Consider the following 27,664-nt stretch of genomic DNA (forward strand, 5'->3'; position numbering starts at 1 on the left):
CTCAGTTCAGCCACTCAGTTGTATCCGACTCTTTGCGACCACCATGGACTGCAGCACGCCAGGCTTCCCTGTCCATTACCAACTCCCGGAGCTTACTCAAATTCATGTCCATTGAGTCAGTAATGCCATCCAACCATCTCATCCTCTGTTGTCCCCTTCTCCTCCTTCCTTTGATCTTTCCCAGCATCAGGGTCTTTTCCAAGGAGTCAGTTCTTCACAACAGGTGGCCAAAGTTATTGGAGTTTCAGCTTCAGAATCAGTCCTTCCAATGAATATTCAAGACTGATTTCCTTTAGGAATAACTGGTTTGATCTTGTAGTCTAAGGGACTCTCAAGAGTCTTCTCCAACACCACGGTTCAAAAGCATCAATTCTTCGGAACTCAGCTTTTTTAATAGTCCAAATCTCACATCCATACATGACTACTGAAAAAAACCATAGCTATGACTAGATGGACTTACGTCAGCAAAGTAAAGTCTATGCTTTTTAATATGCTGTCTAGGTTGGTCGTAGCTTTTCTTCCAAGGAGCAAGCATCTTTTAATTTTATGGCTGCAGTCACCATCTGTAGTGATTTTGAAGCCCCCCAAAATAAAGTCTGTCACTATTTCCATTGTTTCCCCAACTATTTGCCTTGAAGTGATGGGACCGGATGCCATGATCTTCGTTTTCTGAATGTGGAGTTTTAAGCCAACTTTTTCACTCTCCTCTTTCACTTTCATCAAGAGGCTCTTTAGTTCTTCTTCACTTTCTGCCATAAGGGTGGTGTCATCTGCATATCTGAGGTTATTGATATTTCTCCCGGCAATCCTGATTCTAGCTTGTGCTTCATCCAGCATGGCAATTTGTATGATGTACTCTGCATATAAGTTAATAACCAGGCTGACAATATATAGCCTTGACATACTTCTTTCTCAATTTGGACCCAGTCTGTTGTTCCATGTCCAGGTTTAACTGTTGCTTCTTGACCTGCATACAGATTTCTCAAGTGGCAGGTAAGGTGGTCTGTTATTCCCATCTCTTGAAGAATTTTCCACAGTTTGTTGTGATCTGCACAGTAAAAAGCTTTGGTGTAATCAAAAAAGCAGAAGTAGATGTTTTTCTGGTATTCTCTTGCTTTTTCAACGTTGGCAATTTGATCTCTGGTTCCTCTGCCTTTTCTAAATCCAGCTTGAACATCTGGAAGTTCATGGTTCATGTACCGTTGAGCCTAGCTTGGAGAATTTTGAGCATTACTTCACTAACATGTAAGATGAACGCAATTGTGTGGTAGTTTGAACATTCTTTGGCATTGCCCTTCTTTGAGATTGGAATGAAAACTGGCCTTTCCCAGTCCTGTGGTCATTGCTGAGTCTTCCAAATTTGCTGGCATACTGAGTGCAGCACTTTAACAGCATCATCTTTTAGGATTTGAAATAGCTCAGCTGGAATTCCATCACCTCCACTAGCTTTCTTGGTAGTGATGCTTCCTAAGGCCCACTTGACTTTGTATTCCAGGATGTCTGGTTTTAAGTGAGTAATTACACCATCGTGATTATCTGCTTCATGAAGATCTTTTTTGTACAGTTCTTCTGTGTATTCTTGCCACCTCTTCTTAATATCTTCTGCTTCTGTTAGGTCCATACCATTTCTGTCCTTTATTGTGCCCATCTTTGCATGAAATGTTCCCTTGGTATCTCTGATTTTCTTGAAGAGATCTCTAGTCTTTCCCATTCTGTTGTTTTCCTCTATTTCTTTGCATTGATCACTGAAGAAGGCTTTCTTATCTCTCCTTGGTATTCTTTGGAACTCTGCATTCAAATGGGTATATCTTCCCCTTTCTCCTTTGCTTTTAGCTTCTCTTCTTTTCACAGTTATTTGTAAGGCCTCCTCAGACAGCCATTTTCCCTTTTAGCATTTTTCTTGGGTATGGTTTTGATCACTGTCTCCTGTACAATGTCACGAACCTCCATCCATTGTTCTTCAGGCACTCTATCAGATCTACTCCCTTGAATCTATCTGTCACTTCTACTGTGTAATCATAAGGGATTTGATTTAGGTCATACCTGAATGGTCTAGTGGTTTTCCCCACTTTCTTCAAGTTAAGTCTGAATTTGGCTATAAGGAGTTCATGATCTGAGTCACAGTCAGCTTCAGGTCTTGTTTTTGCTAACTGTATAGAGCTTCTCCATCTCTGGTTGCAAAGAAAATAATCAATCTGATTTCGGTGTCGACCATCTGGTGATGTCCATGTGTAGAGTCGTCTCTTGTGTTGTTGGAAGAGGGTGTTTGCTATGACCAGTGTGTTCTCTTGGCAAAACTCTGTTAACCTTTGCCCTGCTTCATTTTGTACTCCAAGGTCAAATTTGCCAGTTACTCCAGGTATCTCTTGACTTCCTACTTTTGCATTCCAGTCCCTATAATGAAAAGGACATCTTTTTTGGGTGTTAGTTCTAAAAGGTCTTGTAGGTCTTCATAGTACCGTTCAACTTCAGCTTCTTCAGTGTTACTGGTTGGGGCATAGACTTGGATTACTGTGGTACTGAATTACTTGCCTTGGAAATGAATAGAGATCATTCTGTCATTTTCGAGATTGCACCCAAGTACTGCATTTTGGACTCTTTTGTTGACTATGAGGGCTACTCCATTTCTTCTAAGGGATTCTTGCCCACAATAATAGATATAATGGTCATCTGAATTAAATTCGCCCATTACAGTCCATTTTAGTTCACTGTTTCCTAAAATGTTGATGTTCACTCTTGCCATCTCCTATTTGACCACTTCTAATTTACCTTGATTCATGGACCTAACATTCCAGGTTCCTATGTGATATTGTTCTTGATAGCACTGGACTTTACTTCCATCACCAGTCACATCCACAACTTGGCGTTGTTTTTGCTTTGGCTCTGTCTCTTCATTCTTTCTGGAGCTATCTGTCCACTCTTCTCCAGTAGCCTATTGGGCACCTACCAACCTGGGGAATTCATCTTTCAGTGTCCTATCTTTTTGCCTTTCTATACTGTTCATGGGGCTCTCAAGCCAAGAATACTGAATGGTTTGCCATTCCCTTCTCCAGTGGTCCTCATTTTGTCAGAACTCTCCACCATGACCCGTCTGTCTTGGGTGGCCCTACACAGCATGGCTCATAGTTTCACTGAATTAGACAAGTCCATGTGATCAGTTTGATTAGTTTTCTATGATTGTGGTATTCATTCTGTCTGCCCTCTGACACATAAGGATAAGAGGCTTATGGAAGCTTCCTGTTGGGAGAGACTGACTGTGGGGGAAACTGGGTCTTGTTCTGATGGGCAGGGCCATGCTCAGTAAATCTTTAATCCAATTTTCTATTGATGAAACCTTAACTGGCAGAGATAAGTTTTGAATTCCCAAAGTGCTTCCTTTGGATGCAGGACTAATCTAGACTCCAAGGTCCTCTACTTTCAGCCATGTATCCTTGGACAGAGTTCCTGACCATTCCTCCCAACCTTTCCAGAGCTCACCTTCCTAAGGACTAACATGGGTGTTCTTCTACTTCACCAGGCAGCTCTGAATTTCTTAACATAGTATTTGGCAATGTTAATTAATTGCCTTTCTTTTAGTCTGCTCTAAAATGTGCTCAAAACACTGAAGTGCTAAGCTCCAAATACAGGATATATCCAGAATTATGGGCCCCAGAGAAAAGATATTACTGTAAGAAACTGTAATAAGAGTCAACATAATATTATTGCACTGGCCATCTGGGGAAATCATCCTAGGATGTTACCCACAGTTAGGGATAACTTCTGATATAAGACTTAAGGTGCCAACCCAAAATGTTCTCTGCAATGTGTCAATCCAAATAACAGCTATCATCAGATGATCAACAAACTTGCCACATTAAGAAATGTAATGACAAATGCCTCTAGTTTACAGTAAAATTGTCCACGAGATTGGTGCTCTAATTTGACATGATGCCAACTTCTATGACAGACAAGTCCTTGGATAGGAGAAGGGCAATTCATCAAGTCATCACTCAAGAATCTTCAGTTCCTCACCACAAACCTGAGACTCCTGGAGCAACCTTATCACATGTAGCACAATCTTCTGAGTATATAAACACAAAGGAGAGTCTGCCAGCCACACTCTCCCACCACCAATTAATACATCAACACTCCAGTTTGCACATTGGTCTCTTGGGGGCTTTGTACACGTGAATTGATTCCTTAGCCTAATCCCCTCTGGGAAAACGAACTGAATTCTGTTCTTGAAAAGCTGAGCTATACAATCTATGCTATCCAAACTCCCACACTGGCAGTACGCTAAGTGCCCTGGAACCCCTAATGACAATACCTATGTATTGGTGTCTCACCGACCATGTAGGAGGGAATAACTTGCAACCCCTTTACCCCCCACCAGACCCTCCTCTGCACTACTTACCAACTCTGCTCCCTCCAAGCAAGGAGGAGTTACTGTTCTGTTTTTTTTCTGGTCAGATTTAGACATCTGACAGGCCACTGACAAGACAGGGTGGTCCTTAGCAGCCTGACTGACCTCTTTACCCCCTTCCCCCAGTCACCTGGCTCTCAGGTATGGCCTTCATCTCTCCACCTCCTCTGAGATAGGAGTACAACTGGGATGACAGACCTGATCACTTTCTACTCTGTTCCCACAGGCTCAATGGAATACCCGGTTTCAATGCTCAACTTAGTGATAAGATAGGTTTGAATGGAATAGGATATATCTTTTGACCTTAAGCACAAGTCACCTTTCTCTTTCTAACTTTTATCAGAGAACCCTCGAAAAACCCCATCCCCTTAAATCCTAAAAACTTGCCAACTGGTTTCATTTATGTTAGTCTAATTTTCCCAAAGAGAATATAATCTCCCTGAAAATGTGGCTGATTTCTGGATTCTTCCTGTACTTTTTTTTCTTTCATAGTGCGCAGCACTAAATATTTATTCACTGAGGCCATTTAACCTTCACTTAGTATAGATATATTTATTTTTATCTTAAGCCTCTGATCTTTTCTCACTAGCCCAATCAATCATCATAGTTGGGTTCTTGGTGCCAATGCAATTATAACTCAAATTCAACTTGAAGTGGAATTGTGGGACAGGACTAATTACAAGGTGATCCTTGAAGTGACCCAAAGTATAGTTATACTGACTTCCTAACAAAAATTAACAAAAATTTTTAAATTCTTACAGAAAAGGCACAGCTCCCCTAAAATTCATTTGAACATTTAATTTGAAAAACACTGATGACTACACAGAATAAATCAGAGATGATGAATAGATGCCAATAACGGATAAAGAGGTATCAGATATCCACACCCTCAAAGTACACACATTACTTGAACTTCAAGGACCAAAGTGAATTAATATTCATGAGGAAGAAAGAGACAGCCAGTTTAGGGAGAGAACTACCTAGGGCAACAAAGGATACCCAGGGAGGAAGGGGGTGTGGGATGAGTTGGGACATAGGAATTGACATGTATACACTATTGATACTGTGCATAACGTAGACAACTAATGAGAACCTACTGTATAGCTCAGGGAACGCTACTCAGTGCTCTGTGGGGACCTGAATGAGAAGGAAATCCAGAAAAGAGAGGACATGTGCAAATGTATAGCTGATTCACTTTGCTGTACAGTAGAAATTAACACATTGTAAAGCAATTATACTCCAATGAAAATTAATAACAACTAAAAAGGGTATCGATAAATACAAAAAGCTATGACAAATCTAGACAGCATATTGAAAAGCAGATACATTACTTTGCTGACAAAGGTCCATCTAGTCAAAACTATGGATTTTCCAGTAGTCATGTATTGATGTGAAAGTTGGACCATAAAGAAGGCTGAGTGTCAAAGAATTGATGTTTTTGAACTGTGGTGCTGGAGAATACTCTTGAGAGTCCCCTGGACTGCAAGGAGATCAAACCAGTCAATCCTGAAGGAAACTAGTCCTAAATATTCATTGGAAGAACTGATGCTGGAGCTGAAGCCCCAATACTTTGGCCACCTGATGCAAAGGTCCGACTCATTAAAAATGACCCTGATACTGGGAAAGATTAAAGGCAGGAGGAGAAGGGGACAACAGAAGGCAAGATGGTTGGATGGCATCACAAATTCAATGGACATGAGTTTGAGCAAGTTCAGGGAGATGGTGAAGGACAGGGAAGCCTGGTGTGCTGCAGTCCATGGGGTTGAAAAGAGTCAGACACAACTCAGCAGCAAACAACAAAATAAAAAACAAAAACAAAAAACAAAGGAGACCCAAGTCAGATCTCCTGCCATGGTTTCCTGAAGCTTCCCGATTCTTGCCTGGGTCATGAGCCTGACACAGCTGGGTGTGTGGTCAGGGAGCAGGCTCTGCAGTGACACTGCCCATATTCCAGTCCCAGTTCCACACCACCAGCTGTGGCTTGGGAAACTTGCTGGACTTCTTCAGCCTCCCTCTCCCCATCTGTAGTACTGGGATTACAATGGCTTACTTACGTACAGGACACACAGCATGCAGCTAATTATCCTGGGGCCTTGACTCTTATTAACTTTCCAGAGCCATTCTTCAGACCTCCCTATCAACAGAGAAGAGGATTACTCCTCCAGCTTAGGCTAACCCTTCCATCTTGGCCTGGGACTCCACCATCCTTCTCCCACTCTGGAGAGGCATTCAGCTGATTACCTCTTCCCCGTCTGCTACACACATCCACTCAGCATCCCAGCGCCCTCTTTCACCTTAAAATCTCCTCCATCAACAAGATATCCCTCTGCAAATACTTCCTATATCTATCTTGTTCTTCAGAGAAACTAATAGAAAAAGTGGTAGGGTAATTTTTTTCAAAGGCCAATTCATAACAGCGTTATAAATGCCACACCTATCCTCTGTTCATTTCTCCACTCTGTCAGCCTAGAGACTGACCCGCACTCCACTGATTGCTCTCCACAGGCTGACAGTGCTTCCCAGATGCCAGATCCAATGGCCATGTGTCACTGACAGTTATGTACGGGACAGCAACATTAGACTATACTGAGCCCTCTCTCCTGATGTTCTGTTCCCTAGGGTTTCATGATACCACAGTCTCCTTATTTTCTTCCCACCTCCTAAATCACTTTTTCTCTACTTGTCCCCTAAACATTGATACTTTTCAGGGCTCAAAATTTGACTTTCTTCTCATCTGTCTGCTTACATGACGATTTCATTGCCTTCCTGGATGAGTTTATGATTCCAAAATTTACAGCTCCAGCCCTGGTTTCTCTCTTATATTCCAGTTTGCCACTTAGCCAAATGCCTGTGTATCTTCACTTGAATGTCCTACAAACATCTGAAATTCCATGTACGTGAAACTAAACACCTACATTTCCTTCCAAAATCTACTACTACTCTTGTCTTCCCTACACCCATATCTGACAAATCAAAAACGTACTTTTGCATTTTGAAATTTGAGTTTTTTGAACCTCAAGCACATACATGTATATACACACATCAAAATTTTAGCAGGATTACTCCAAAGTGTTTGGAGTGTTTTTAAAGGACCTAGAACAGGAAGGAATCCTATCCCCTTCCTCTACCTGAAAGCAGACTCGGTTCCTTTTCAATGAGATTTACCTTTTTATCTTTAACACTCATCCCCGGATATCACCTCCTCCAAGAAGGCTTCCCTGAGCCCCTGAGAGCACAATACATAGCTCTCCTCCATGACCCCCTATTTCAACCATTGCACTGTTGAATATCTTAGTAACTTACTATCATCACCACCAGTTAACAGAGCTTTCTCCCTCACCAGGATCTGGGCTACTGTTTTATTAATATTTATCTTTGTAATCCCAGTGCCTGACATAAACAAGTGCTCAATGACATTGGCAGAATGACTGCACGGCAAATGCTAAAAAGCTGGATGAGGGAGGAAGAGTCCATGATTGAAATTAGAGGCTGAGCATTTTACTTCAGATGCTGTGACTCATTGTGTGACCTTGGCAAGTCCTCTTACCTCCAAGCCTGGGTTTTTACGTCTTTTAAGGAAACTGGAACAACAACAGTACCACCTTCCTTATAGGGTTACTGAGACAATTAAATGAGATGAAGTCCATTACATTTCCTAGCAGGTTCTGTAATATTTTGGGGAATCTATTGGGTCGGTGAATAGAAGGCAACAGAGCAGGGGAGGTGGAAAGAAGACAGAGGAAATTAACAAAGTTCTACTTGGTTTCCCTGGTGGCTCAGATGGTAAAGCGTCTGCCTGCAATGTGGGAGACCCAGGTTCAATTCCTGGGTCGAGAAGATCCCCTGGAGAAGGAAATGGCAATCCACTCCAGCACTCTTGCCTGGAAAATCCCATGGATGGAGGAACCTGATAGGCTACAGTCCATGGGGTCGCAAAGAGTCCGACATGACTGAGTGACTTCACTCACTCATGTAATATAAACTCCAGTTCCCTAACTCCTCCATTTTGAAAATGAAAAGCATGTCAGGATAACAAAGATAATACAAAGGATTGTTGGCTAACAATGTGATCAGGGATTAATGGGGTTTGGGTTGGAGGAGGCATTGAATAGATAGGAATGGAATACTGGTGGCTTTGTGGTGCTTGAGCTTTCTCAGGAGGTGAGGAGAAGGGCCAAAGACCTGGAGCACTAGAATATGTTTTCTCCCCGAAAAAAGACCACAGTGCTATACCTAACCCAAATGGAATTAAAATGGTTAAAGTCACAAAGCAGCTCAGCATTCATTAGGGATTTGGGCACAGGCGATGCTCAAGCACTAATATTAACTATGGTTCTTAGCCTTTGGAGTTGGCGAGATGAACCCAGCTTCCTGAAGACCAAACACTTATGCTAATTGAGGAGAAACTTTCTGGGAAAAAAAAAAAAAAGGCAGCCAAATCTAAGAGACCTGTCAATGCCAGGGTCATCAGTGAAGTGATAACCAGCAAAGAGCTGAAATCAAAGGCTGCATCTGCCTCCCTGTGCACATTCTGTTCAGTGGGAGCCCACGGTGGTCACAGCTCCTTTAACAATATTTATAATGAAGGAACGACGTTGGAGATGTCAACCTTGATTATTCATAAAGCGTCCTCCTGCTCAGATCCACCCCGGGGCTAACAGTAAAAGTACCTGATTCCCAATTCTCAAACACAAAAGCATACAGAGCTTGAAAGAGGAGCTGACTAATAAAGTTTGCATATCCCTAAGAAAAAGAGCATACAAGGAAGAAGAAAAGGAATGGTAAGATTAAACAAAAACAGTAAGCTTGGATGGGAAATGATAAAAATTTTAAAAGGCAAGAACTTAAATCTATTTTCCTCTTTTTTCCTAACGTCCTTGTTCATTTACATTTCAGTATAAGCCATTCGGAGGAAACAGCTGTTTCATCTCCCGACTAGAACGCTGAGGTGCTTTGAACACTTACTGTGGGAGCATAATGTTGCTAAACTCTATTCTGGAGAGGAGTCTAGTGGCTTTAAACTGTGAGGAGAGGCAGAGAGAGGCCTTCCTCTCTGGTTTCATTAGACAAGGAGGCCTCAGAGCAGAGGCTTTGAGGACTCACTGAGGTGGTCTATGTAGGGTGAAGAGTCCCAGGCCAGCTCTGGAGTTTACACCCACCTTCTCCAGCCCCCTAGAGCTCTATGACCTAGTTACTTCTTTCTCAGTTTCCTCATTTGTAAGATGGGAAGATTAATACCACCTCCTCCTAGGGCTGCTGAGAATATTTAATAAATGAGGAAAATAAAACCCAGAGCTGGGAGGATGAAAAAGTTAAAGCGTAGTCTCTCAATTGTGTCTGACTCTTCGCAACCCCATGGACTGTAGTCCCCCAGACTCCTCTGTCCACAGAATTCTCCAGGAAAAGAATACTGGAGTGGGTAGCCATTCCCTTTCTCCAGGGGATCCTCCCAACCCAGGGACTGGACCTGGGTCTCCTGCATTGCAGACAGATTCTTTACTGTCTGAGTCACCAGGGAAGCTGGGATGATAGTCAGCACTTAATGCCACTTGGGCTTCACTTGTAGCTTAGTCAGTAAAGAATCTGCCTGCAGTTCCGGAGACCCAGGTTCTATCCCTAGTTGGGAAGATCCCCTGGAGAAGGAAATGGCAACCCATTCCAGTATCCTTGCCTGGAAAATCTCATGGACAGAGGAGCCTGGTGGGCTGCAGTCCATAGGGTCGCAAAGAGGTGGGCACAACTGAGCGACTAACACTTATTAATGCCACTTACTTGCTGTTGTTATCAATCCCGAGAAGTCTGGTCAAGTAGAAATTGAATTATTCGCTTTTGGAGTTGATTTTAATAGAGCTATGGTTTGAGCTTATGGTAATAACAGGCTGACTGTCAAGTATCCTAACTCTTCTCTCCTGGGCACACACTGGATCAGATTCCTGGTTCCCTATGGTTGGATAGGGTTGTGTGACTAGTTCTGACAAATAATTGTGAGAAGAAATACCATGTATCACTTTTAAGCCAGAGCTTTAATCGGCAGTGTAAAACCTGCCAGAACTCTCTTGCTGTTGCCATGATACCTGCAAATGTTCAAAATGATGGACCATTCCATCAACCTGTTCCAGGTTTATAAATCTCTTGAATTTTAGCTGATTTAATATCTTTTCTCATTTTTGGAAATCCTTGCTGCTGCTCCTGCTGCTGCTGCTAAGTCGCTTCAGTCGTGTCCGACTCTGTGTGACCCCATAGACAGCAGCCCACCAGGTTAGTAGCTATTCAAATATTGGTTCTGCCTCATTATCTCTATTGCATGTGACCACAAAAGACATGTACAGGGTGTTCTTGCAGCAAATGTTCACAATAGTTAAAAATGAGAAGCAACATCAAAATTCATCAATAAGAGGATCACTAAAGTGAATTACATTCCTTCAGTGAAATATTACATAGTAGTTAAAATGTGAACCAACCATATATAAATAAATATGTACAATTCACAAAAATCTCATAAGAATAAAGTATTTTTTAACATATAAAAATGCTACCTATATTTAGAGGCACATAAAAATGTAGTTAAAAGTATAAAAGTATGCACGCGTGTATGCTCAACTGCTTCAGTTGTGTCCAACTCTTTGTGACCCTATGGACTGTGGACTCCAGGCTCCACTGTCCATGGGATTCTCCAAGTAAGAATATTGGAGTGGCTTGCCATGCCCTCCTCCAGGGGATCGTCCTGACCCAGGGATTGAATCCACAGCACCTGCATTGTAGGCAGATTCTTTACAGCTGAGCCAATGGGGAAGCCAATATAAAAGTATACATGAGAATTATAAATATAAAATTAGAATAGAGGTGGCTTCTGAAGGAAAAAAAAAGTATTACAATCTGAGGTTGAGTATTAACTCTAAATATAACATCTTATTACTTAAAAAAAGAAAAATATGAAGCATATATCACAAAAAGATTATTATAACTGTGTATGTTTAAAATTTTTAAACAAACATGACTAAATGAACATATAAAGATACATGCCAAGGCATGTTTTGCTAAATAACAGAGTCATTCCTGAACACATTCAAAAGGTACTTATTATGTTGGTCCAGTCTCTACAGAGATCCAAAACTACAGTAGGTTAGACAAGTCATAAGTTTCTCTTCTGTGATCACAGTCTAGGAGCTGGTCGTCCAGGACTGGCAGCACAGTTCTGCCATCTTCAACCCCATGTTTCCATAACAAGATAGATCGATGCTCCACCATCTCCATCACATGTACAGAAGAGCCAATGGGATAGCAAGAAAATGTCAAGGAGACTACACTTCATTCCTTTTAAGGTTATAACATGAAATTGCCACACATAGCTCCTTCTCATGTCATATTTGTGAGAACTTTACTGCATGGCCACATCTTGTAAGGGAATGTGAAAAACGTACTTACTCTCCGGCTGGGAAACCACACAACCAGCTAAATTTTGCAGTTCTGTTGGGCTGGCCAAAAAGCTCATTCAGATTCATCCATCACATGTTACAGAAATACCCAAAAGAACTTTTTGGCCAACTCCAATACTACTAAAGGAAGAATTAAAGAATGGATACAGCTGAACCACTAGCCACCTCTGCCATAGGATAGATTAGGCAGAACTATGACAGAGGCACAGCAGGAACATTTACAAAGGGGAAACTTGTCCTTCTGACTTTATCTTGGGATCCAACCTCACAAATAGTCCCTGCTCATCTTTCATTTCCAGAGGTGCCTAGCTCTAGTCTTACTCAGCTGTCCTGCATCCCATAAGCACCTTCCAAGAGCAAGACACTCTATGAGGTGCTATAAGTTCAAAGATGGAATGACATGGACCCTGCCTTCACCTATGGTCAGCACTAAAATGGGAGTATCGGTTTAATCTGAGCATTGGGGTGGATGTATGAGCCAGCCAAAAGAGCCTCTGAAGACTTCTCTGTAAAGTCTCTCCAGGCTTTACAGAGCATGTGGTCCTGGAATTGAGGCTTGCAGTTTGCGAAGGAAGCTCTCAGGGAGATAAGGTTCTGACCAGAGAGAATAAAATATGCAAAGAGAAGGGGAAGCATAACATGTACAAGAAAACAAAGATGTTCAGTGTGATGTAAATTAATAACACAGTGAGCCAAAAAGGAAGCTGGTAGCTTGCATGAGGTCAGATCATGGGCAGTCATTCACATGGAGGCATTCGGATTTTATCCTGCATATACAGAGGTAGCCAGTAACAAATTGTGAACCAAGGAAGGGACAATGTTATAATAGGTGTGTTAGATCACTCTGAAAATAATGTGGAAGATGGATCAGGAGGTAAAGAGAACTATTAATAGGAAAAAAAGGCAGGGGTCAACAGTTTGGGGGATGGGGAAAGATGAGTTCAAATTGCACCTCGTTTGCTTTGAGGTCCCCAAAGGATAACCAGTTTGAGATGGCTGGTAAATATGGTGTTAGATACACATGAAGCTCTGGAGAGTTCTGGTTTCCACAGCCTGTTACTCCTTGAGTTTGCAGTTTCTGGGACAGATAAGACACTTTTCAGCCTCAGCACTCATTTCTGCTTCTCATTTCACAGGCTGGTCTGCCATTCCATGGCAGTCGAAAACTCGTGTCCCCTACTCCCCATTATACTGTACTGGTCCCCATTATACTGTACTGTCCCCATTATATTGTGCTGGCGGCACAGGCTGGAAATTCAAATCTAGCTGAATATCTTACTAACGGAGTAATGTCAGCCTGAAGGGGCACCTCTGGGGTGAGCACCCAGCTTTCATTTGTCCCTGTCATGTTGAGCAGCTTTATCAGACAAGATGAAGGCAGACAAAGCATCATCAACCCATTTCCAATGACACCAAGACATTACAGGCAAATTTGTGGATGTCAGGTGGACAGTTCAGAGAAAACTAAATATGCTAAAATCAACAAGATAAAATAGAATGGGGAAACATGGAAAGCTTGTCAAATAAATGAATCGCAAAAGTAAACTTGTGGGGAAATTCTGCTAAAGGTGTTTGCTACCCAGAATATTTAAGTCTTCTAAAGGATGCTGGAAATGTTATCCAGAGCATAGCAACCACCATTTCTCAGGGCTCAATCAGCAAAACAAACCTGAATCTATTTTCCAGGGAGATGGTTTCCACTTTAAATAAAATAGGTGACCAATGATCTCTGTTAATCACTGTTCTATTCTACAAGTATTCCCATTCACTCACTGTAGATCTCTGGACGCACAGCTTCATTTCTCTATAAATATCTTTCTAGAAATGTTATTTCATAGTTACCTGTTCATCTATGTATTTTTATAAGTACTAATCAAGACTTGAGACAGCTTCCAGACTGTCATCTGACCAAGCTTATCCGTATTAGATAGCCCCTTGACTAATGTTCACAAAGCCCACCGTACTTCTCTCTCAAACTTTCATCGCCATTGTAGTTCATTATGTCAACAAGTTTCAATGTTTGTAAGCTCCATGACTGATTCATTAGTCTGTCTCCAGTGCCTGATGCAGAGCTGGCCCGTAGTAGGCACAGAATAAATATGTATAGAAAGAGTGAATAAGTAAAAGAAAAAGTAAATGACTGACACCCAACAAGATTCATAACCTGACCCTCCTACACTGTTAGTGGTAATGTAAATTGGTATAGCTACTATGGAGAACAGTTTGGAGCTTCCTCAAAAATCTAAAACTTGAGTTGCTATATGATCCTGCAATCCCACTGTGGGGCATGTATGTGGATAAAACTAATTTGAAAAGATATATGCACCCCAACATTCATAGCAACACTATTTACAACACCCAAACATGGAAGCAACCTAAACATCTATCCATAGAAGAATGGATAAGGAAGATATGGCAGGGACTTCCCTGGAGGTCCAGTGGTTAAGACTCTGTGGTTCCACTGCAGGGGGTGTGGGTTTGATCTCTGGTCAGGGAACTAATATCCTGTATGTGCTGAAGTGCAGCCAAAGAAAAAATAAAAGAAAAAAGATACAGTAAATATATGCAATGGAATATTACTCAGCTGTAAAAAAAGAATGAAATAATGCCCTTTCCAGCAAGATGGATGGACCTAGAGATTGTCATACAAGTGAAGTGAAGTCAGAAGAAAGTGAAGTCAGAGTTGTGAAGTCAGAGAAAGACACATATCATATGATACCTCTTATATGCAGAATCTAAAAAAAATATACAAATGAACTTATTTATAAACAGAAATAGAGTCACAGATATAGAAAACATCTACAAAGAGGAAAGGTGGAGAAAAGAGATAAATTGGGAGTTTGAAACTGACAGATATACATTACTATATTTAAAATAACCAACAAGGACCTACTGTATAGCAGAGGTAACTCTATTCAATATTCTGTAATAATATAAATGGGAAAAGAATTTGAAAAGAACAGATACATGTATATGTATAACAATCATTTGGCTGTACATCTGAAACTAACACAACATTGTGAATCAACTACAGTCCAATATAAAATAAAACTGAAAAGTTATCATTACCAAAGGGGAAAGGGGGTGAGGAAAGATAAATCAGGAGTTTGGGATTAACACATACACACTACTATATATAAAATATAGATTGCCAACAATTACAGGGGACTATACTCAATATCTTGTAATTACCAATAATGGAGATCAATCTGAGGGACTTCTCTGGTGGTGCAGTGGCTAAGACTCTGCATTCCCAATGCAGGGGGCCTAGGTTTGATTCCCAGTCAGGGAACTAGAACCTGCATGCCTCAACTAGGATCCAATGCAGTCAATTAAATAAATATTTTTTAAAAAGAACCTGAAAAATAATAAATATATACATACACAGATATATTCAATTTGGGGTATACCTGAAATGAACACAACACTGTAAAACAACTACACATCAATAAATTTTTTTTAATATTCATAATCTATATTAGTAACACAAGATAATGTCAAAGCTCTTTTTTGTGCAACTATTTCATGATGGGAGAATAAATTCTTTTAATCACTTTTTTTTTTTAACTAACTGTTCATCATTACTCATGTCCATCTTGTCAGCTATTTCTACTTAAATAAACTATATACCTCTAGACACCAGCAACAGAGGACTTGTCTGAGAGAGAAAAGTAGCAAAGAATATATAATATTGTCACCTGCTCTCCAGCACTATAAATTCTGCTTGTATAAAGTAGATGCTCCAGAAGAGAAAGACAGTCATTTCCTCCTTTGCTCACATTCATTTTTTAGCTAGGAAAAAATCATTGTTAAAATTCCAAGCAAAAGCCCTTATGCATAAGGCATGAATAAAAGACTATTTGCTATACAAGAGCTGATTTGGCTATGAACAGGAGAAAGGTGGAAAGAGAGAGAGTCCGGAGGTAATTCAAAGAATGCGACAGAATGTAAGTGAAGCTAATCGCGTCAATTCTCTTTGAACGGCTCCTGCCCTTTTTTATTACAGATTCCATGTGCAGCTGGTGACGTGGCTCTGCTCCACACTCAACTTATAGCCATCAAAAATTCTCTCTGCGGAACTTCCAGGGAGGATTCCGTCTGGTGTAAGTGAGACACATTTCATTTTTACAGTGGCCTAATTAAGGTGTTCCAGTCCACATTGGTTCCATAAACTGTACCATAAAAAGCTGCTATTTACAAATTTTGCAAGCAAGCAATGGATTCCACTACCCCACGAGGAGCAAAATGCCATTTAAAAATTGCCGTCGTGGAAGAGCACTGGACAGGTGCTCTTTATTTGGTAAAGACCAACCCAGATTCCTGCCTGCCTAGATACTGGAACTTCTCCACCAGGTAGCTCAAATTGTTAATTTTAAAATGCCCAAATTTTAGCTATCCTCACCTCTATTCCAAAGACCCAAGAAGTAGTTTCAGAAGATGACCAGTTCCTCCCATACCAACAGACACAGGAAGTGAGGGAGCCATTTTTCACCCTCAAAAGGATTAGCTCATTAACTGAGGATCCAAAGCTCCAGGTAACATCCAACCTCAGGTAAGTAACCCCAGCCGCTGCCACTCCTGGTGACATAGAGTGACATTTCACAAAAAGTGTTTTACTGCTTAATGTTTTGCTCCTTTAAGCATCTGGAGGTTATGATCACCTTTAAAGTGAAAGTCAAGTCTCTCAGTCGTGTCCAACTCTTTGCAACCCTATGGACTGTAGCCTGCCAAACTCCTCCATCCATGGGATGATCACCTTATACCACAGTTTTATTTTAATTCATTTCAGAGTTGGGTCATCCTCATTTTTAATATGTGGAAAAACAGACCTTTAAATATAGGTTTCATAAACAAACTTTTCATTCCAAAGACTCTCCCTCTTTTTTTGTCTCAACTTCTTTGTACCAGAAAAGGCTGCTTGCTTGTTTTGTTAACTTGTGTTATCAAGTAGAAACAGTATTCCCAAGCAGACAGGCAGCAGGTAAAGCAGGTCAGTCTTCTTCCCCTTTTTATGTGGTTCACGGGCTTCTCAAGCAAGAATACTAGGGTAGTTTGCCATTCTCTCCTCCAGGGGACCAAATTTTGTCAGAACCTTGCACTGTGATCTGTCTCTCTCTCGGGTGGCCCTGCATGGCATGGCTCATAGCTTCATTGAGTTACGCAAGCCCCTTCACCATGACAAGGCAGTGATCCGTGAAGGGGAAAGACTGAAGGCAAAGGAGAAGAGGGCGGCAGAGAATGAGATGATTGAATAGCATCACCAACTCAAGTAGATATGAACCTGGGCAAACTCTGGGAGACAGTGAGGGACAGGGAAGCCTGCAGTCCATGGGTCACAAAGAGCTGGACACGACTTAATAACTGAGTAACAACTTCTTCCCCTGTGTGAGTGCTATAGAGCAGAGGTATCTGCTTTACCATTAGGGTAGATTTGAATATCCATACCCACTCAGGACAGAAAAAGGATATGGGTCTCATTTTTCCATAAGTACATGTCAGAAAGTAATCCAAAATTAGGCAACTGTGCAACCATTCTTGTGACCACTCAAAAATAAAGCATCATTCACAACCCAGAATGGGAGACTTTTTCTTTCCTAAAGAAACATATTATGTGAACATTTTAAATACCCTAACAAACATTCAGGCAGACTTGCAGAAACTTTAGCCTACTCTCTAAAACATTTGGGCTGTCATATATAAATTTCATGCCCCTTCAGTGGAAATGACCATTCAGAAGGCCAAAAAAAAAAAAAAAAGTTGAGGGTTACATTGGCCAAATTCTTTGGTTGCCAGCTTTAAAGTTTTTCCTTCCTGTGAAAGGCATTCATACATTTAAAGGACTGTCCACTGTCCCCCACCTCTTTTATTTTGTCAATAGCAACAACCTAAGAAATAAAATGTATAAAGCACCATACAGCACATCCTCCAAATTCATTTCTTCAACCACCTATCGATCATGCAGTGCTTCTTACTACTGAAGATTTCAAATACTTCTTAACTATGGCTTCCATTCCATGCCCGCATGCTCAGTCTCTAAGTCATGTCCAACTCTTTGCGACCCCATGGACTGTAGCTCGCCAGACTCCTCTGTTCCTGGGATTTCCCAGGCAAGAATACCGGAGTGGGTTGCCATTCCCTTCTCTAGGGAATCTTTTTCCAACCCAGGGAGTGAACCTCTGTCTCCTGTGTTGGCAGGCAGATTTTTACCACTGAGCTACCTGCAAAGCCCCTCCAAACCACAACTGTACCTAAATCAAAGATAAGGTATACTGGAATTGAGAAGAAAGTAAGAAATTTAGATTCTTTTTTCTATCTCCAATGGCCAGGACACTTGAAGTATGTCCTTTTACATTTTTAATCCCAGTTCCCTAGAAGCAAAATGTGTAAGTATTCATAGCATAAAACAAAGGGAATCAAAAGAATAATTTCATGCCACAACTATTATTATGAGTGATAAAATGGCTAGTTAGAAGGCAATTCACACTTTAACCACTTTTGGAAACAGATGGTTCTAAATGTGACTAATTTTCCTCAACATTTAACAGCAACATCAGAAATTAAACATGTTACAGAAACCATTAAGGTTCGGTCCCACCCCTGTTTTCATCAGTGTTGTCTACTAGGGAAATCATACGACATTAACGTATTTACATTAATTGAAGGAGGAAACTTGAAGAAAGACAAGAATTAGCTATTCACTGCATACTCCAAAGGGAAGGCTGGCTTCTTCTTTCCCATTTCAAACCAAACACTTGCTGGTTTCCCTTTTGGCCAAGAAAGTTGATGGATCAAATTCAGGTTTTAAAATAAATTCCCTTAGCTAGAATCCTGATGCATTCCCAGGAGCTATAGTATATTTCCACCTCAGAAGAATAAGAATATCCTACTTGTAAACATCTTTGTCTATCAAATGGTAAGAGGGCTTGAAGCAGCAATTCCAACTCTAATGCTGGTTTTGTCTGAACCAACAGCAAACAATCAAGGAAGAATGCAGACTTATCCACTCCTCCTAGTGGCTTCCCCAGGGCTCAGATGATAAAGAATCTGCCTGCAATGCAGGAGACCCAAGTTTGATGCCTGGGTTGGGAAGATCCCCTGGCAAAGAGAATATTCTTGCCTGGAGAATTCCATGGACTGAGGAGCCTGGTGGGCTACAGTCTATGGGATCACAAAGATTCGGACACAACTGAGTGACCGACACTTTCACTTTCACCTGGTGGTTTGCAAAGGCACTGTTTAAACTCCAAGTCTTGACATGCATTGGCTGTACTGACTTTTCTCAACTAGCCAACTTCAGTGAAAACTGGTTCCCCAAGCCCTCCGTGTTCATATATGACTTAGATGATATAAAAACGTGAAGTGTTTGTAAAGGCTTCTTCTGAAATCCTTCACTCTAAAGATGTGATCATCATTAGCATCTCCTGTCCTTCTTTTTCAAGGATGCACTTAAAACAATTTATGAAGAAATACAGATATGGATGTTATGTTTGAATCTCAAAAGGTCAACCTCAAAATAAGCAGGGGGACGAGGTGTCACCTACCATTCCCAACAAAGGCAGAGGGACAGCAAAAGTCCTGAGACAGGTGAATGAGGGTGAGGAAGGAAACGGGGAGCCTGGTGAGCTCAAAGTCTTAGGATCCTTTAGTCTGAGAAGATGGAGAATGAAAAGAGGGATGACTGAGGGTGACCAAAGTCTTTAACGTCATCAGGAAGAGAGAAAGCATCAACCGAGAGCTTGTTCACACAACTAGAATAGACTTGGGAGGACTTCCCTGGTGGTCCAGTGGTAAAGAATATGCCTTGCAATCCAGGGAACATGGGTTTGATCCCTGGTTAGGGAACTAGGATCCCACAGCTGAAGAGCAATCAAGCCCAAGCATCACAACTACTGAGCCTGCATACCACAACTAGAGAGTTTATGCACTGCAGCTAAAGATGACGCGCGGAAGATGCCACAGCTGCAACTAGACCCAACACAGCCAGATAAATGAGAGTGAGGGAAAGGCTGGGGGCCTGAAAAAAGGGGCAATTTTGACATTGCAAACAGAAGCATTTAGGATAAAACAGTGCTTTCCACAGTAAATCGATGTAAACAATTTCCTCCAGCCTCCTCCCTTTTGTAATGATTAAATGAACTAGTATCTGTAAAGCTCTAGAAGAGTATACATGTTAAGTGACCATGACTACTTATTATCAACATCATCATCATCAATTCCTTCTACCAAATTACAAGATCCTTAGAGACTGGGCTGTATCTCATTCACATTTTAATTCCCGCACAGTGCCCTGCCCACACAGAACATGTGTCTGCTGGCCAACATTAAACAACCAGCTATGTGGGGTAAACTGATGTGGAGTGATGACCAGTTTCATGGTATAAATACCCCCATCAGGATGAAGTTCAAGCAACCAAGATGATGTCATTGAAAATGGTATTGGGAAGAGATGCACATCATCCTTTCTTGGGGGCTGTAAAAGCTGCTCCAGTCCATGCCCGAATTCATTTAGTAAATAATTATGGAACTGGAAATGCGCCAAACCTTAAATGATTTTACACGATGGCCAGCAGAGAGCCAGGTACATGACTGTCAGGAGTAGAAGCATCTGTTCACCATCATCTGTACCCTCAGTAAAATTATCAGGTTTTTCTCCCAACCAAGAATTTGACCTCTTCATCACTCATTATGTCACTATGACCGAGGAATTCTACTTAGAACTTTAGCAGAAAACCTTGTCATAACAGGATATATGGGAGCTGTATGTGCCCATAAACAAAAACTATGTGCTATGGTATTTACTGTCACCAATAAAATGTATACTATGGGTTAATAAACCAGGAACACCAAGTACTAAATGAAATGAATATGAGTCATTCAAGAGAAAAAAATCACAAAGCATTAGAACACTTAGTGAATTCTCAGTTAATACAATCTCTTCTTGTGAAGAAGCCTTCCTTCTACGCAGACTCCAGGCCCTGTTGTCCTTGAATGATCCACAACAACTCCCTCTTGATCTACTAATAGTCCAGTCCCACACTAGGTCCCTCCCAGGGCAGCTGCCTCAGCCACTTGGGCATGGGAGCAGGTCACCCTGGGGGTTCTGTCTCCCTGCCTTTCACTGAGCTCTCCCTAACCTTTACTGAAGGTACTCAGAAACAGAAATATACTTTGAACTGCTTTTCTGCTTAGCAAAATAAGTCCCTGAAATCTCTGCCTGAAATATGTTTTCTTTTCCTCCTCTTTTAAAATGAGGCCCAGCTTAAAGATTCTGAACTTAGCAGGAGACTACATTGGATCTCCTGCTAAGTGAATTGGTGGAGAGACTTCATTGATCACTGGTTGATCAATATGTCAGTCATGGAGCTGGGGATAAGATAAGGGTAGGATGCATGGATATTAAGACAAATATGATATGTTTTCTGACTTTAACAAGCTTGCCACCCAGTAGGAGAGCTAAACATACAAAACTCTAATATTTTAAGTAGATAATTTCAATATAATATGATACAACAGGAAAACACATGGGCATTAGGTGCTGTAGGAACTAAAAGGAAGTCACTAAACACAGTCTGTGAGTTGGATGGACTCACAGGAGGAGGCTTCCTATATAGATGAGTCTGACCCTGAGTTTTTGTTTGTTTTTTTTTTTTTTTTTAACGCAGGATTTATCAAGGTAGCACTTACATGCAGTAAAAATTATATTTTTAGGTATACAATTTTATGAATTTTAACAAATGTGCATGGGTACACAGCCATTAGCCCGATCAAGAGATAGAATATTTCCATCCCCTTAAAATGTTCCCTTAAACTCTGTTGTGGTCAAACTCTCCTCCATATTCAGCCACTGGCAATCCCTGATACGATTTCTATGCCTATAGTTCTGCCTTTTCCAGAATGTCCTCCAATAAAGGGAATCATAGAGTATGTAGCTCTTTGTGTCTAGCCTTTTTTATTCATCATAAATGCTTTTGAGACTTAACCATGTTGTTGTACACATCAGTAGTTTGTTCCTTTCTATCACTGAGTGATATTCCATTGTATGCAAGTCTCCCAGTTTGCTTAACCATACATCAGTTGAGAGCCTTTTGGACTGTTTTCATTTTGGGCAATTATAAATAATGCTCCTACAAACAAAAACAAAATAAAATGAGCCCCAGCTCTGGTTGCTTTCATCTGCAAGGAGGAACACTATTTTTGTTGTCATTTCTGTTTCAAACTGCTCCGTCTTTCTTGGTGTACCTCCCTCAGTCTCCACTTGACTTCTCTCAGTCTCTGAGTGAGTGTGAATTTCTGCGTGTCTATTTAATCAGAGTGCTTCTTCGGCATGAGATGTAACTTACACTGAAAAGCTGCTCTCAGTTAATGCCTCACTAACTGAACTCTTTCCTTTCTTTAAGAAAAAGTCTTCATACTTCAGGCAGAAATCGTCATACTCTGCCAGCAAGTCATGTATCTCTCACCTCCGGACATCTCTGAATGTTTTTCCCTCCCAGTCCCAGTTATAATGGTCCATACCTCTCTTCTCCTTAAAGAAGACACAGAGCTTAAAAAAAAAAATTCATCAACCTAACCAAGTACAATAAAATGTATGGATCCAGGCATCCATAAAGGACTATGTATTTGATTTCACTGAGTTTATTGTTCTAATACCTGGTGACATTCATCAGTGGATCAGTCTACAAATTATTAAATCTCATCAAAGAAGATTCCACACTCTTGCTTTCCTTGGCAGAAATAAATCCCTTGTTTAATATATGTGTGGAGACAAATTAATTCTTCTCCCTTTACATAATTCCTGCCAGAGAGCTCTATCATAACATATATCATGCAGATGCTTAAAAAATAGTGTCTTATTTTTAATAGTCATTAAAAGCAGTTTTAAATTCATGAACTCTGGAGTCTGCACCCAAGTAGGAGGGATAATGGAACCAACTTATGAAGAGGGCTTGACAAAGGAGGCTCAAGGATTTACCAAAACATGTAATTTGGGAATCCCTGTTTAAGAAAACATAACATGGGCTTCCCTGGTGGTCCAGTGGTTAAGATCCACCTGGAAATGCAGGGGACATAGGTTCAATTCCTAGTTGGGGAAGATCCCACATGCTGCAGGGTAACTAAGCCTGTGTGCTGCAACTACTGAGCCCATGTGGCTAGAGCCCATGATCTGCAACAAGAGAGACCAGCACAGTGAGAAGCCTGCACACTGCAACTACAGTGTAGCCCCAGCTTGCTTCAACTAGAGAAAGCCTGAGTGTAGCAGTCACCGACTCGATGGACGTGAGTTTGAGCAAGCTCTGGGAGCTGGTGACAGACAGGGAAGCCTGGTGTGCTGCAGTCCATGGCCGACTGAACCACTGAACTGAACTGAGTATAGCAATGAAGACCCAGGGCAGCCAAAATAAAAATAATAAATAAATCTTTAAAAAACACAACAATAATGAATATCAAATTAGGTATAAAAGAAAATCTTTACTTAACATGGGTATGTGCAAAGTGAGGAGTCCTGAAAATTATATTTCATAAGCTTCATGGTAAACTACCTCCCACCTAGGTTTTCCTAAGAGTCCCTACCAGTGCTTTCTACACGTTAAACCCATTACAGAGGGATGCCTACTTAATCATCACCCCATCCTTCTGAGAAATGCCCTATTTCTAGCTTTGCTGCAAACTGAAGAGACCAAGGTTTTAAAAGGTTCAGCAACTTGTCCAAGGTCACAGTGCCGTAGAGGATAGAGTTAGCACCTACCTCCAGCAGCCTATGGTTGGCCAGAACACAATGTGGCCTCCTAAGACCCAAAGATTACACAGAAGTCTTCTACACTTCTCAACATTAGTTTATTTTTTTTCCCATCCTAACTTTCCCAAGGAAAAAAAGGCACAAACGTAAGAGTGTTTAAAGTGCACATAAATCTGGACCTTGAAGTTGCACAGAAGTGACTCCATCATTAGGTCTTACGTTTTCATCCCCAATTGCTCCAATTCAATTCTCCCAAACACAATGAGCCCCTTCATCAGTCATGGCCAAATGGGTTTCGAGTGGATGAAAGTTATCGCTGCTGGTTGTGGGGTTCTCCAAATCACTAAATTCAGATCATTTCGAATGTCAAACTGGCACTTAACAGGCAACAGCTGAGAATCTGACTTGATTTTATTTTGGAGTAAAATCCTTTCCGAGCTAAGGTATTATACGATAATTCCTCACATTACCTAGAAGTGTCATCAAATAGAAAATAAAGATATTCTTCACCTCCTTAAGTAATTCAGAAACATTGGAGATGATCCTTCTAATGCGGAAAGCTCAGGAATAAAGTTGCTCACTTTCAATGGGCGCATTAACTTCCTTAGGACCCAGAAGCTATCGGGTGCCGTGAAATAGGTAATTTAACAAATGGACCCTAAGAGGCAGAAGGAGCTAAGTATCTAATGTATCCACCACCAAATGTCATTTAAAACTGAAATGAAAGCCACAAAGACCTGTGCAAGCATGAATTAAGCTAATCAAGAGTGTTTACCAAACATACTGAACTTCACACACAACATACGCATACTTAGAGCCTTGCTATAGCAACAGTACTGCTGTGTTCCAACCAAAAAATGAGAGCTTTAGACAGATTTGTCAATGCCATCCCTATTTTCAAAGCAATTTAATAACAGTTTACTTGCTTAACAATTAAAAACCATTTGCTGTCAGTATGCATGGGTGCTCAGTTGTGTTCGACTCTTTGGAACCTCATGGACAGTAGCCCACCAGGCTCCTCTGTCTATGGGATTTTCCAGGCCAGAATACTGGAGTGGGGAGCCATTTCCTTCTCCAGGAGGTCTTCCCAATCCAGGGAATAAACTCATGTCTCCTGTATCTACTGCATTAACAGGCAGATTCTTTACTACTAAACCACCTGGGAAGCCCTTTGCTATCAGTAATGGAGGGGAAAGAAAAGGGAGAAAAGCACTGTGTTCCTCAATTCTGGCTGGCATACTAAGAAAAATTATCCAGATGAACTGAATGGCCTACTGCTTCTGCCATCTCTTTTCTGTAACACATTCTGGTCTAAAGATGTGCCCCCTATAACAGTGTGGGGCACCAAGGATAAGTCTGAAAGGACTAAACAAGCAGGAACCTAAAGTCAGGATCCTGTAAGCTTGTTTGAACTGAAGGGGCCCAAATGCAGCATAATCTCAGAGTCACCTCACTTGCCAAGGAGTTGAATTTGGTATGGAGTAGAGCTATTTTGAGCCTCATACAAAGTTAAAGTTATTATTTTTTCAAGAATCCAAAAGATCTCCTTGGAGGTCACTTAAACACTCTGAGCATCACTTTTTTCTTTTTTTCTTTCAAATATTTATTGAACAACATGTGCCAGGCACTGAGGTAGGAGCTCTACGTAGATAGTCATTCATCTTTGATTATCTTGTTCATTCTTTTGACCCCAGGACATAGCATGGTACCGGGCATACAGCAGATGGCTGAAAAGTAGCATCATCATCATTATCACTCTTGTTAATGGTGGAGGCATTCAAAGGTGACACAGAGGTCAGCATTTTTCAGAGGTGCACTCCTATCAGGCTCATGGAAGCCCTAAGTCCTGAGAGAGAGAGAGACAGAGAGAGAGAGAGAGAGAGTGTGTGCGTGTGTGTGTGGCTAAAGTAAGTTGTTACTGGTTAGAAAAAAATGATTCTTGTGTTCGTCATCAGAAATCTACAGTACTACTTTCTAAGGAAGGCCTGTGTATTACACACTAATGGCTTCTAAGTCAAATTACAAAAGGAGATTTAATTAAGAATATGACAATTTTACCATGGCATCTCTGAGTGACCCTCCACGCCATGCTCTGCTTTAGACGATTTATATTCATCCACACACTTAAATCTCATCACTTCCTCTTGTGGTAGTATTGGCTCCATGCCCCACTTTATAGGTAGAGACGCTAAAAGACTACTAGGAAACCAGGGAAAATGAGCAGGGGGACCAGGCCATATGTTCAGGAAGAAGCCCTTCTGCAAGTAAGGCAGAAATCTAGGCAAAATCCTGAGAGGGTCCCTGGGGTGAGGAGGTAGAGAATTTGGTGAGCTAAAAATCAGTGAGCTCTTTAGCTTAGGAAGAAGGAATGAAAGGGGGAATGATCAAAGGCTATAAAATCATGAAGAGTAAGGAGACCATAAACATGGGTTTGTTCACAAGATGAAAGACTGGAGATGGAAAATATGAGAAGTGAAGACAGATAATGGATTGGATGTAATCACCTAAGAGAAAATCACTAAAGAGAAAAAGATGAAGGGCAAAGTCAAGATTGATGGCAAAATCTGTCCAAAGGAAGATGAATGTCTACTAGACACACTTTTACTGACTCTCTACTAGGTTTCTAGCATCACGCTAAGCTCATTGCTAATGATTGCATTTGATCCTAGTAACAACCCCTCCAGGGGGAATGTCGAGTTTTTTTCACAGTTGCTCAAATGCTTGGTCAATTAAATTCAGTGCTAGTGTCTGCACCAGAATAGCTAGGTTATTTTCAAGTTTTCATGATGTCTCTAAATCCATTGCTCCTGGTCACTCAGTCTTTGTGTTTACCTATTTCTCTGTTTCCATTTCACTCTAATTGAATTTGGAGTAACTCTGCTATTTGAACAACTATGCTCTCCCAGACTCCTTGTTCTCCTTCCTAACGAATGCTCCCATCAGTCTCTCTATCTGTTATAGACTGAATGTATGCCTCCTCCTCAAATTGCTAAATTGTAACTCTACCATCCTATGTGATGGTATTAGGAGGTGAGGCTTCTGGGAGGTAATTAGGATTAGCAGAGGTCATGAGGGAGGGGCCCTCATGAATGGGATTAGTGCCCTTTTCAGAGTTAGGAGATAGGGGACATCCCTAGCAGTCCAGTGGTTAAGACTTCACCTTCCAGTAAAAGGGGTGTGTGGTTGAGAAGCTAAGATCCTATATGCCTCACAGCCAAAAAACAAAAACATAAAACAGAAGCAATATTGTAACAAATTCAACAAAGACCTTAAACATGGTCCAAACTAAAACAAAAATTTCAAAAACAGAGAAAGCTTGCTTCCTTCTTGGCTCTCTATCATGTAAGGATTCAATAACAAATCATCAGCCTGTAACCTGGAAAAGGGCCTCACCAGAACCCAACTGTGCTAGTATACTATGATCCTGGACTTACAACCTCCCGAACTGTGAGGAATACATTTCTTTTGCATATAAGCCAGTTCATCAATAGTATCTTTGTTAGAGTAGCAACCCAAACTGACTAGGACATTGTTGTGCAGAAACCTAGGGTTTCAGAGGGAGGGGAGGGGAGGGGAGGGAGAAGAGTGGAGGGTTCAGGATGGGGAACGCGGGTGTACCTGTGGCGGATTCATTTCGATATTTGGCAAAACTAATACAATATTGTAAAATTTAAAAATAAAATAAAATTTAAAAAAAATTAAAAAAAAAAGAAACCTAGGGTTTCTTTTTAAAAAAAAAAAAAAAAAAAGAAAGAAAAAAAATCAAGCAAAGAAAGCTGTTTATGGGGGTCCAATGGCAAAATGTAAAATAGACGTAGCCAAAAGAAGTCTTTGCGAGCTAGAATAATAAAATGCAGGTTTTTAAAAAGATGGTATTCAGCTGTGATAAACATAAGTGTTTTGACTTTAGTTGAAAAAAATGTAGATGTATATAGGTTTATCCTGTTAAAAAAGAAAAACAGAGATTTGGTCAACAATAAACCTAATATGTGGCTTCCCTCATGGCTCAGTGCGTAAAGAATCCATTTGCAATGCAGGAGGCCCCAGTACATTCCCTGGTTTGGGAAGATCCCCTGAAGAAGGAAATGG

The 27,664-nt window shown here is 41.0% G+C and overlaps 1 pseudogene across 1 annotated transcript in view; it reads right to left on the bottom strand.

Moving 5' to 3' along the window:
• LOC147364545 (large ribosomal subunit protein eL43 pseudogene) overlaps positions 1 to 27,664 on the bottom strand; it is a 204,834-nt pseudogene that overhangs the window by 133,997 nt on the left and 43,173 nt on the right. The window lies entirely within an intron of this gene.

The sequence above is a fragment of the Bos grunniens genome, chromosome 10, assembly GCF_055505025.1.
Source record: "Bos grunniens cultivar Pamir isolate PY7600 chromosome 10, Bosgru_T2T1.0, whole genome shotgun sequence".
NCBI classification, from domain to species: domain Eukaryota; kingdom Metazoa; phylum Chordata; class Mammalia; order Artiodactyla; family Bovidae; genus Bos; species Bos grunniens.